We start from the raw sequence: 12330 nt of genomic DNA on the forward strand, positions 1-12330 counted from the left end.
CTCAAATGAAGATACAAGAAGCTTGGGGGTCTAACCATAAAACTTGTCTGATGGATGTTTTTAATCGTTGCTAATTACAGCTAATTGGAACTGTCAATCGTTTAAAACCCTGAAACTGACTCAGGGAGGTCAGGCGATTCAAACTTACGCAACTATACAGATAATAATTAGATATATTGAAGTTAGTAAGTGTGAAGAAAGGGGGAAGGTCTCACTTGCCTGTGCATAAGGAATCTCAGAAGATGCAGCTGTGCTGAAGCCAGACTTGTCCTAGAGAAGAAGTGAGATCTGGTGGCCTCAACCCTCCTCAGTCTCTTAGAGTCAGCGGTGGCAGCACGGACGGTACCTGTCAGTTCATTTCAGAAAATATTTATCGAGTGTCTGTGCAGTGCTGGGTGCTGTAGGAGTCACGGTTCTGGCCTTGGAGGAGATCCTTGTTTCGCTGGGGAGACAAATGCAACCAAATATCTAACTGAGGCTGGGTGAGCACCTAACTACTGTGTGGTAGGGCTCACTTTTGCAGCCCCTAGAGTATCTCTCAGTTAATTTATTGATGAAAGGGTCCTATTAAGGAAGTGAATCTATCTTTGGGGAGGAATTTTCCATTTGGGGTGGATGTTTTCTGGCTTATCTGTCTTCTGCCGCAGCATGAAGTCAGGCAGGTCTGTGTTCATATGCTCACCTGGGATGACTCTTCTGGCTCCTGAAAAATGAGGATGCTGATTGCCTCCTTACCGAATCGCAGCGGACAAAGCCAGGAAAGAAGCCGAGCAGGGCTTCTGGGGAAGAAAGTCCGGGGCCTTGCAAAGGAGGGCAGTTTCCTCTGGGCCAGTTTGCAGAGTAGAGGTTGCCCATGTGCTGAGTCTTGAGCTCCCATATAGGAGTCCTCATGCCTCCAAATACTTACCAGGTACCCCTAATATCTACCAGACTCATCTCATGGGTTTGAGATGCTGAAATCTCTATTTAGTCCAGGAAGGAATGGGAGTTTACCTATGGTGAATGTCTATTCTGCTGAGCAATTTGTATCTTTTGTTACCTTTATTTCTTATAAAATCATGTAATTCAGGTACTAATGTACCCACTTTATAGCTAAAGAACTGGAATTCAGAGAGCATAAATGACTTGTCCAAGGCATCACTGCAAATGTCTGAGTCAGGATGTATACTCAGCTTGGTATGAATCCAGAACTCAGCTCTTGCTCCACTTGTGCCCTACTGCTTCCTGTTGTCTTTGTTTACTGTAGACCCCTACCCTGTCAATAATAGTAATGGCAACTCTGACCCCAACTTTCATTGATGAATTGGGTAGCAATTAATCCACTGGGCAGACATGGCTCCGGGTGGAAATGGTATAATTCTGAAGCCCACTTCCACACGGCCGGGAAGCAGTGGCCTCATGGTTCAACCAGCCGGCTAGGAAATCTGCAGACCTCAGGGTACACACCACAGAACTTCTCCCACCCGCATATGGACCCGTCTGGTCGGCGGTAGAAAGCCCACTGTGAGGAATCATGGGGGAGTTCGGGGTGGCAGAAGGTTTTGCTTCAGAGACCCAAAAGTAGATGGTACTCTAAGAAAATGGGGTGGACTATGGGTATTTCTGTGGCTTCAGAAGCCACAATGCACAGCTTATGTGCAGTGGCTAGAGGAAGTTCAAGCACGTTCTCTTCCCCAGGAGGTCCTCTGCTCCAGAAGTGAAACGGCTCTACAGAGGAATTTGAGTCCCCCTTTACAATCCCCGCTGACAGGATCCATAAGCCCCGACCAACATGTATACAGGAAGGAAAAATCAACGTAGTAAAAGAGAAAGGAGAGAACTTAAAGGAATTTGCCAGTTTTCATGTGGCCCATGTCAATGCCTGGCCCATTAGTCATTGGTGTGAAAAGACCCAGGAAGCCACAGGAAAGGATGTGGAAAAGAAGTCATTAAAAAACGTTTAAAACTTTTGGCTAGGAATGGTGGCTCATGCCTGTAACTCCAGCACTTTGGGAGGCTGAAGTGGGTGGATCACTTGAGGCCAGGAGTTTGAAACCAGCCTGGACAACATGGTGAAACCCCATCTCTACTAATAATACAAAAGTTAGCTGGGCATGGTGGTGCGTGCCTTAATCCCAGCTACTTAGGAGGCTGGGCAGGAGAATCACTTGAAACCGGGAGGCGGAGGTTGCACGGAGCCGAGATTGCACCATTGCACTCCAGCCTGGGCTATAGAGCGAGATTCCATCTCAAAAAAAAAAAAAAACAAAAAACCCCCAAAGTTTTAGAACTTTTAATAAAACAGTAAAGTTTCTAACACATGTGCAAATACACACATAACACACACACAAGCACAAAGCCAAAGCCAGTATCTCCATTTGGACATTCAAGAAAGGAAGTCTTAGAGGGAAACTGTAGCACAATCTTGCTGAGGACTGACAGCATGGATGGGGAAGGCATATTTAAAATATCTGAGAGTAGGAAAAATACGGAGAAAAAACCTTCAGCCCCCATAGGCCCTCAAAAATGCAGTACTAACAGGGAATGTGGTACTGAAAACAGGGTTTTGAGTGAAGGAGTCTCTTCACTCAGAGTTTAGTCTTTTTGCTGGTGGCAAAGCAGAAAAAGAACAAAATTCATAAGGTGTCAACTGGAAAACGTGCTGGGCAGGGTGGCCACGTGGGCTCTAAGAGTCTGGGTTTCCTTCCTTATTGGACCTATGACTTTAGAGTCTCTTGGCCTCTCAGAGCCTTTGTCATGTCATCTGTGATGGCATGTGTGGAGTGTCTGCCTGGTTCATTCACTTCTGTTCCCTTTTGGAAACTGGCTGTGAGCACCTCGAGCCAGGATGGGCTGAGATACCCCTGTATGAGAAGAACCCCAAAGTAGAAGACCCTGAGTTAGCAGAGACCGGAGCTTAGGCTGGGAGATACACTCCTGGCCATGCTCAGCCTGTGCTTGCTGTGTTGAGAGAACTTTGTTTTATGCAGACTCTGATGGGACCTAACAAGTCTCAGGGAGACAGGGACAGAGGTCATGCTTCAAGGGAGGGTACTTTTGGGCTGACATCCGGTTTTTCCCTGCTACCCCCATAGACTAGAGCCAAATGGCCTCTAGCCCAGCCCAGAGCCCTCTTGGCAGCTTGGCCAACTACTAGCAGCATCAGTACTCTCCCAGCAACTGGTCCCCAAGAGCTGAGCTCCTTCTGTTCTGGACAAAGGTGACACAACCTCCAGAAGCTGTCACTCAGAAGCAAATACGAGAGATCAAACAGGAGGCCTGAGGAGAGGCTTCAGGGCTTGTTAGATTCAGCCTCCTAAAAGTTCAGTGAAGTCAAGAGCAGTATGGAGGACCAAAGTCTTCATAAGCTTGTGCTTTGCCAAGAGCACTGGGCCACAGCATGCCTCCTGTGTGGTTTCTGTGTACCTTGACAGAGTCGGAGATGGCCAAGGTTAAGGGTATAGGGCTGGCTAGATACTATTTGAACTAGGTACACATAAAGCATCATCCTGAGATAAAACAACAGTGTGTGCAAGCGTGTTTAGAATGTTAATTCCCTGAGTTCCTCCAGAGTTGCAAATCCATCATCTCTCTTCAGTGGAAAAGAAGTCTGATATATTGGCAATTTTTCCCCAACAGCTTATGCCAGTACCTCTTTTCTCTTCCTTCATGCAGTGTTTACAGTCAGAGCCTCACAGTCCAGTTCTTGGTCACTCTCCGTCTTGTATTCTTTGCACTTGATTTTTCATGCCAGCAAGGCTTTACTTTCCCAACCAGACAGTTCCCTGAAGGTATATTCCATGGCTGGCAACAATGTAGTGCTTGGCAGTAGAGCGTTCCACATTTTTCAAAGCCTTTTCGTGCCTCCCATGAATTCAGCCATGGCAGGATAAGCATGGCCATGCCCATGTGACAGACATGGACACTGATGCATGGGAGGTGGAGTCACTTGATTGGGTACATGCTGCTCTTTGGAACCAAAAATGAGACTTCATGTTACTGAGTGAATGTCTGCTACCCACTGGCCCCCATCAGGACTTTATGTTCATTTCCTAGTACTATTCCCTATAAACAGAAAAGACTCAATCAAGAATCACTTGATTATTTAGCTTTTAAAGTATTTTCCTATGTTTAATTGTTCAAAACCTCAGTGTGGCCAATTAATGACTACAAATGTGTGACCCCTTCTTCCATCAAGAAATGGAGTCTAATTCCTATCCTCTTGAATCTGGGCTAGACTCAGTGGTTTGCCATAACCAATATAACATGGTGGAATTGACACTGTGGATCTTCTGAGACTAAGTCAGAAAAGGTCACAGAGTTTCCACTTTGCTTGTTGGAACACTTGCTCTTGGAGCATTGAGCCACCATGTAAGAAGTCTGATTACTTTGAGGTTGCCATGCCAGAGAGGCCAAGATCAGTGTTTCACTAAGGGCAGCAGTCCTAGCTAAGCCCAATTTCTGAGCCATCCCTGCCAAGGTGCTAGGTATGTGAGTGAAGCCACATTGGGACCCCCAGATCAGACCGTCCACCAATAAGTGGCCATCATTTGTGGTACATCAGACAGAAAACTCACCCAGATGAACTCAACATGAACTCCTGTTTTGGGGTAATTTTTTATGTAATAGTAGATGACCCAGAAAATTCTTCAGTCTTCCCCTGAGCCCACTGAGAACAACGTATCAGTGGCTGAATAGAAACTGGGCTTACAAAGGCTCACATCCTGCTTAATTCCATATGTTAGATTCCTGCAGTATTATTTTAGCTTTCCTCACCTTTTGCTGGAGGAAATTGTGTGGACGTACTGAATTCTCCCAGAGAATTAGGTTCTGTTTAGAAACATGCTTACAATTATGAGTTGTGCAATTGGCTGTGAGAGTGTCCACATAAAATTATGCATTTTTGAGCACATCCATGTTTTCAACTCTGGGTTTAGTCATACATATCATTCAGGTTCCAACTTGGGTGCGTTTTCTGCCATGAAATCTGTCTTTTATTTTTTTTGCTCCTACTCTGAAGAGAGGTCTCTTCTATGCTCTCAGGCCAATATGTCTACATGTCTACATTTTTATGACTCTGATTATATTTTGCCTTTTCCTTGGCTCTTTTGTTGTTGTTGTTTTCTTTTTTTTTTTTTTTTTTTTGAGATGGAGTCTCACTCTGTTACCCAGGCTGGAGTGTGTAGTGGTGCAATCTAGGCTCACTGCAACCTCTGCTTCCTGGGTTAAAGCGATTCTCCCACTTCAGCCTCCCGAGTAGCTGGGATTACAGGTGCTTGCCACTATGCCCAGCTGATTTTTTTGTGTTATTAGTGGAGAAGGGGTTTCACCATGTTGGCCTCTGTCTGGTCTTGAACTCCTGATCTAGTGATTTGCCTGCCTCGGCCACCCAAAGTGCTGGGATTACAGGTGTGAGCCACCGCTCCCAGCACCGTGGCTCTTTTTAAACCTAAGTGTCTCTTGTGATGCTCAAGGTCCTTAAGTCAGTTGACCTTTGCTTTTTGATCTTATTTTCTTACGGCCCTTACTTACTGCTTATTGTGTAAGAGATACTGTTATGTGTTCATATGCCTTTTTCCTTCTAGCACAAGGAAAGACCTGATGCTCTGCCCTTAGAACCATGAGACTGATGCCTTATCAAAGGGATATAAGCAGAAGTGATGCATGTCTCTTTCAGGTCAGCACTTAGAAGCACTCCACTATTCCTCTGCCTGCCACTGCAGCTTTGGAAGCTAATGTGTCCCAGACGGCATAAACTACATGACGGAGGAGGGTGGTCTGATTCACATTAAGCTTGGTATGAGTGAGGAATAAGCCTTTATTTTGTTAATGCACCGAGAGTTTGAGGATTTGTAACTACAGAATAGCTTATTGTATTCTGACTAATAAAATGATACAATAACAATTATAATAATACCTATAGCTCATATTTGCTGAGTCTCTTATGAGTCAAGTGTTTATTATATTTAATATCTTAAAATACTTCCAACAGCTGTATATACCAAGCAGTATTAGTCAAATTCTCATTTCATAGTTGGAGATATTTATACTCAGGACGATGACAATAATTATTAGTAATTGGCTGAGCTAGGACTTGAACCCACGTCTCTCTGACTCCAGAGCGATTTTTCTATTCTACTCTGTAGACTCTATTCCTATGTCTGTAAATTCCAAGTAGTTTTGAACTGGGCCTTGTCAGACAGGAGCTCTAGATGAGTGTTTTCGGTTTTTGTATGATTCAAATTAAAATAAGAGGATAAAATCTATTTTTCAGGAACTTACTATAAAGTCGTTTCATTTAAATCTTCCATTTCTATCATTTCTGGCTTATCTTCTGAATACTGAAATCAGTCTCTTTAGATGTTAACAGGGCTCAAAACCACAAAGTTTACCTTTCCTCCCTCCTCAGCTCTATTCTGATGCAGCCATGAGATAGTGGAGGAGTTTCTCCCTTGAATTCTGAGCCCCAGAACCACAGGTTAAACAAAACACATTTGTAGGGTACTGTGGTCTGAACGTCTGTGTCCTCCTAAATTTATATGTCGAAATGCTATTACCCAAGATGATGCTATTAGGAGATGGGGCCTTTAGGGGTGATTAGGGTGTGGGGGCAGAGCCCTCATGAATAGGATCAGTGCCCTTATAAAACAGGCCCCATAGAAACCCCTCACCCTGTCCACCACATGAGCACACAGCAAGAGGGAACCATCTAAGAGGAAGCAAGTCTTCACCAGACACTGAACCTACGGCACATTGATCTTGGACTTCCAGCCTCCAGAACTGTAAGAAATAAATTTCTGTTATTTATGAGCCACCCTGTGGCATTTGTTGTATCACCTGAACACACTAAAATTGTGGTGCTTGGGGTTTTCATCCAAATTTAAACCACCTAGTCTTTTTTCCTGCTTGTGCCACAGATTCCCTGGCAGACTCCCCATTCAGGAATGGTTTTAGGTTCCAAGGCAATAGCATGGCAGTTGTTTTCCAGATGAAATAAGAAGTTGCATTCAGATTTCTCCCCTACCACGGGGCATTTGTCTTGAGACTGCCCCACTGATGGAACCTTGGGAGGGGTTTGCGTGAATCCCGCTGGCAGCCAGAACCAAGTGTGTTGCAGCAAGGTCTGTGGTGCATAGTTTATGGTAGCAATTACTGAGCCAGATTCTTAAGTAGTCATGATACCTTCAGTTATGGGCAAAGTTGGGGAGGTCAACATAATAAGTATTTGCATTTTCAGGGCCCTGGGAATCCATAAAGATCACTGGAGTATATTATTTCACTCCTACTCTGCCTTCTTGGCCTTCTTCTCTGATTTAAAACATTCTCAGCACAGGGTATAAAATTAAACACACAGCATCAGTGAAACTAGCACAACAGAATAAAAGGGGGAAAAAAAAGCCCTTGAAGATATATTGAAATTGTGAAAGGCAGGGCCTGCCACTCTTGCTCTTGAACAAAATTTGCAGTTCTAATTGTAGATTTCTAAAAAATATATAAATGTTTACATGTTGAAATAACCTCAAGCATACAGGAAATTTGCAAATACAATAAAAATAACTTATTTTAATTGAACTGTTTAAGAGAAGTTGCTGACTTAATGCTCCATCACCCTTAAATTCTTTAGTTGTATTTCCTACATACAAGGACATTATTCTAAACAACCACAAAACAACCATCAAAACAGGAAGGGGACATCGGTATCTGATTACCATTTAATCCTCAGACCCGATTCACATTTCTGCAGTTGCTCAGTTATGTCTTTCAGCAGGATGATCCAATCCAGAGTCATGCATTGCATTTATACATGTCTCTTTCTATCCAGAAGGGTTCCTCTATCTTTCTTGGACTTTGATGACCTTCACTCTTTTGAAGACAGTTCAGTTATCTTGCTAATGTCCTCCATTTTATTTACCTTTTTAATTTCAGTAGTTTTTCTGGGACAGACAGGTGGTTTTTGGTTATGTAGATAAGTTCTTTAGTGGTGATTTCTGAGATTTTGGTGCACCCATCACCTTAGCAGTGTACATTGTACCCAATATGTAGTCTTTTATCCCTCACCCCCCACACACCCTTCCCTCAAATCCCCAAAGTCCGTTATGTCATTCTTAAACCTTTGCATCCTCATGGCTTAGCTCCCACTTATAAGTGAGAACATAGGATATTTGATTTTCCAATCCTGAGTTACTTCACTTAGAATAATGGCCCTACAGCTCCATTCAAATTGCTGCAAAGGCCATTATTTTGTGTTTCATGGTGAGTAGTAGTCCATAGTGTATATATACCACATCTTCTTTATACATTCATGGATTGATGGGCATTTAGGTTGGTTTCGTATTTTTGCTATTGTGATTTGTGCTGCTATAAACGTGCATATGCAAGTGTGTCTTTCATATAATTAGTTCTTTTCTTTGGATAGATACCAGTAGTGAGATTGCTGGATAGAATGGTAGTTCTACTTTCAGTTCTTCATAGAATCTCCACACTGTTTTCCATAGCAGTTGTACTAGTTTACATTCCCACTACCAGTGTAAAAGTGTTCCCTTTTCACCACATCCACACCAACATCTATTACTTTTTGACTTTTTAATTATGGAGAATGTCCTTTATTTTGGTTTTCTGTAATGTTTTCTCAAGATTAGATTCAGAAGTGTGTGGAAATGAAACTACCATCCTCTTATTGCATCTTTTTTAAATTTTATTTTTATTTTTTATTATACTTAAAGTTCTGGGATACATGTGCAGTGTGTGTAGGTTTGTTATATAGGTATACACCTGTCATGGTGGTTTGCTGCACCCATCAACCCATCGTTTACATGAGGTATTTCTCCTAATGTTATCCCTTCCCTAGCCCGTGGGGTTGGGATCTGCTGAGCTAGACCACTTGGCTCCCTGGCTTCAGGCCCCTTTCCAAGGGAGTGAACAGTTCTGTATTGCTGGTGTTCCAGGTGCCACTGGGGTATGAAAAAATACTCCTGCAGCTACCCGGTTGTCGGCCCAAATGGCTGCCCAGTTTTATGTTTGAAACCCAGGGCCCTAGTGGCCTAGGCACTGGAGGGAATCTCCTGGTCTGCAGGTTTTGAAGACCATGGGAAAAGCCTAGTATCTGGGCTGGATAGCTCCATCCCTCACGGCACAATCCCTCACGGCTTCTCTTGGCTAGGGGAGGGAGTTCCCCAAACTCTTGCACATCCTGGGTGAGGCAATGCCCCCACCCTGCTTCAGCTCATCTTCTGTGGGCTGCACCCACTGTCTAACCAGTCCCAATGAGATGAGCAGGGTACCTCATTTGGGAATGCAGAAATCACCCACCTTCTGTGTTGATCTTGCTGGGAGCTGCAGACCGGAGCTGTTCCTATTCAGTCATCTTGCCAGCCACCTCCTTATTGCATCTTAAGTGACACATGGTTTTGATTGTTCTCATCTTTCTTAATCATTTTATTAAGATGGTGCCTTGTTGATTTTTGTATAAGGTGTAGGGAAGGGGTCCAGTTTCAGTTGTCTGCATACAGCTAGCTAGTTTTCCCAGCACCATTTATTAAATAGGGAATCTTTTCCCCATTGGTGTGTGTGTCAGGTTTGTCAAAGATCAGATGGTTGTAGATGTGTGGTGTTATTTCTGAGGCCTTTGTTCTGTTCCATTGGTCTATATATCTGTTTTGGTACCAGTACTGTGCTGTTTTTGTTACTGTAGCCTTGTAGTATAGTTTTAAGTCAGGTAGCATGATGCCCCCAGCTTTGTTCTTTTTGCTTAGGATTGGCTTGGCTATGTGGGCTCTTTTTTGGTTCCATATGAAGTTTAAAGTAGTTCTTTCCAATTCTGTGAAGAAAGTCAATTATAGCTTGATGGGGATAGCATCGAATCTATAAATTACTTTGGGCAGTATGGCTGTTTGCACGATATTGATTCTTCCTATCCATGTGCTTGGAATGCTTTTTCCATTTATTTGTGTCCTCTCTTACTTCCTTGAGCAGTGGTTTGTAGTTCTCCTTGAAGAGGTCCATCACATCTCTTATAAGTTGAATTCCTAGGTATTTTATTCTATTTGTAGCAATTGTGAATGGGAGTTCGCTCATGATTTAGCTCTCTGTTTGTCTATTATTGGTGTATAGGAATGCTTGTGATTTTTGCACATTGATTTTGTTTCCTGAGACTTTGCTGAAGTTGCTTATCAGCTTGGGGAGATTTTGGGCTGAGATGATGGGGTTTTCTAAATATGCAATCATCTCATCTGCAAACAGAGACAATTTGACTTCCTCTTTTCCTATTTGAATACCCTTTATTTATTTCTCTTGCCTGATTGCCACGGCCAGAACTTCCAACACTATGTTGAATAGGAGTGGTGAGAGAGGGCATCCTTGTCTTGTGCCAGTTTTCAAAGGGAATGCTTCCAGTTTTTGCCCATTCAGTATGATAATGGCTGTGGGTTTGTCATAAATAGCTCTTATTATTTTGAGATACTTTCCATTGATACCTACTTTATTGAGAGTTTTTAGCATGAAGGGGTTTTGAATTTTGTTGAAGGCTTTTTCTGCATCTATTGAGATAATCGTGTGGTTTTGGTCATTGGTTCTGTTTATGTGATGGATTACATTTATTGATTTGCATATGTTGAACCAGCCTTGCATCCCAGGGATGAAGCTGACTTGATTGTGGTGGATAAGCTTTTTGATGTGCTGCTGGATTTGGTTTGCTAGTATTTTATTGAAGATTTTTGCATCGATGTTTATCAGGGATATTGACCTAACATTTTCATTTTTTGTTATGTCTCTGCCAGGTGTTGGTATCAGGATGATGCTGGCCTCATAAAATGAGTTAGGGAGAATTTCCTTTTTTTCAGTTGTTTGGAATAGTTTCAGACGGAATGGTACCAGCTCCTCTTTTTACCTCTGGTAGAATTTGGCTGTGAATCTGTCTGGTCCTGGACTTTTATTTAGTTGGTAGGCTATTAATTACTGCTCCAATTTTGGAACTTGTTATTTGTCTATTCAGGGATTCGACTTCTTCCTGGTTTAGACTTGAGTGGGTGTATGTGTCCAGGAATTTATCCATTTCTTCTAGGTTTTCTAGTTTATTTGCAGAGGCGTTTATAGTATTCTCTGATGGTAGCATGTATTTATATGGGATCAGTGGTGATATCCTCTATATCATTTTTTATTGCGTCTATTGATTCTTCTCTCTTTTCTTGATTAGTCTGGCTAGTGGTCTATTTGTTGATCTTTTCAAAAAACCACCTCCTGGATTCATTGATTTTTTTTTTTTCAAGGGTTTTCCATGTCTTTATTTCCTTCAGTTCTCCTCTGATCTTAGTTATTTCTTGTCTCAGTGCTCTACATGTTCAGAGAACTTCTCTAATGATGAACTGTAGAAATGATCCCTGAAAGTATAGTCTTACATTATTACTATTATAGAGGGGATCTCAAAAGGATCAGCCCCTGGATCAGTCTGGCAACTTTCTAAGCCATCCAGGATAGGTGGCATCTGGGTTGCACTTAAACATCTTGCTCAATTCTTTCTTTTACATCAAAATTTATATTCAACTTTCATAACTCACTGTCTTAGTCCACTTGGGCTGCTGTAACAAAGTACCATAGTCTTAGAACCAACAGAAATTTAATTTCTCACAGTGCTGGTGGGTGGAAATCTGAGATCAAGGCACTCGTAGACTCTGTGTCTGGTGAGGGTTTGCTCTCAACTTCGTAGGCAGCATTGTTGTGCTGTGTCCTCACAGAGTGGAAGGGACAAGGCAGCTCTCTAGGTCCTCCTTTATAAGGGCACTAATCCCATTTATGAGGGATTTACCTTCATGACCTAATCATCTCCCGAAGGCCCTACCTCCTAACACCATCACTTTTGGGGGTTAGGATTTTAGTCTATGAATTTTAGAAAGATATATTCGGACCATAGCACCCATCGTCTTCTTCTACCAAGGCTTTTAATTTTATTTTTTAAGAGACAGGATTTTACTCTGTCACCCAGGCTGGAGTGCAGGGGCATGATCATAGCTCACTGCAGCTTTGAACTCCTGTGCTCAGGCAATCCTCTTGCCTCAGCCTCTGGAGTAGCCAGACGTACAGGCATGAACCACCATGCCCAGCTAATTTTTGTAGTTTTTACAGAGATATAGGGCATCGTTATGTTGCCCAGGCTTGTATCAAAGTAATCCTCCCAGCTTGGCCTCCCAAAGCGTGGAATTCTAGGCATAAGCCACTGCACGCAGCCTCCTACCCAGGCTCTTAACCTTAAAATAGTTTTAATACAGTGCTGTGGAAGGCCAAGGCCTAGACTATTTTGAAGGGTTATTTTCAGCTTCAGGTTCTTTGGCTTTGGCACCATTTCTGTCCTAATGCCTT

At 42.8% G+C, this 12330-nt stretch overlaps 1 pseudogene; it reads right to left on the reverse strand.

Annotated features, from left to right (window-relative positions):
- Positions 1 to 11276: 11276 nt before the first annotated feature.
- Positions 11277 to 11370, reverse strand: LOC129492468 (uncharacterized; annotated as a pseudogene).
- Between the last annotated feature and the right edge of the window lie 960 nt (positions 11371 to 12330).

This window comes from Symphalangus syndactylus, chromosome 10, assembly GCF_028878055.3.
Source record: "Symphalangus syndactylus isolate Jambi chromosome 10, NHGRI_mSymSyn1-v2.1_pri, whole genome shotgun sequence".
NCBI classification, from domain to species: Eukaryota; Metazoa; Chordata; class Mammalia; order Primates; family Hylobatidae; genus Symphalangus; species Symphalangus syndactylus.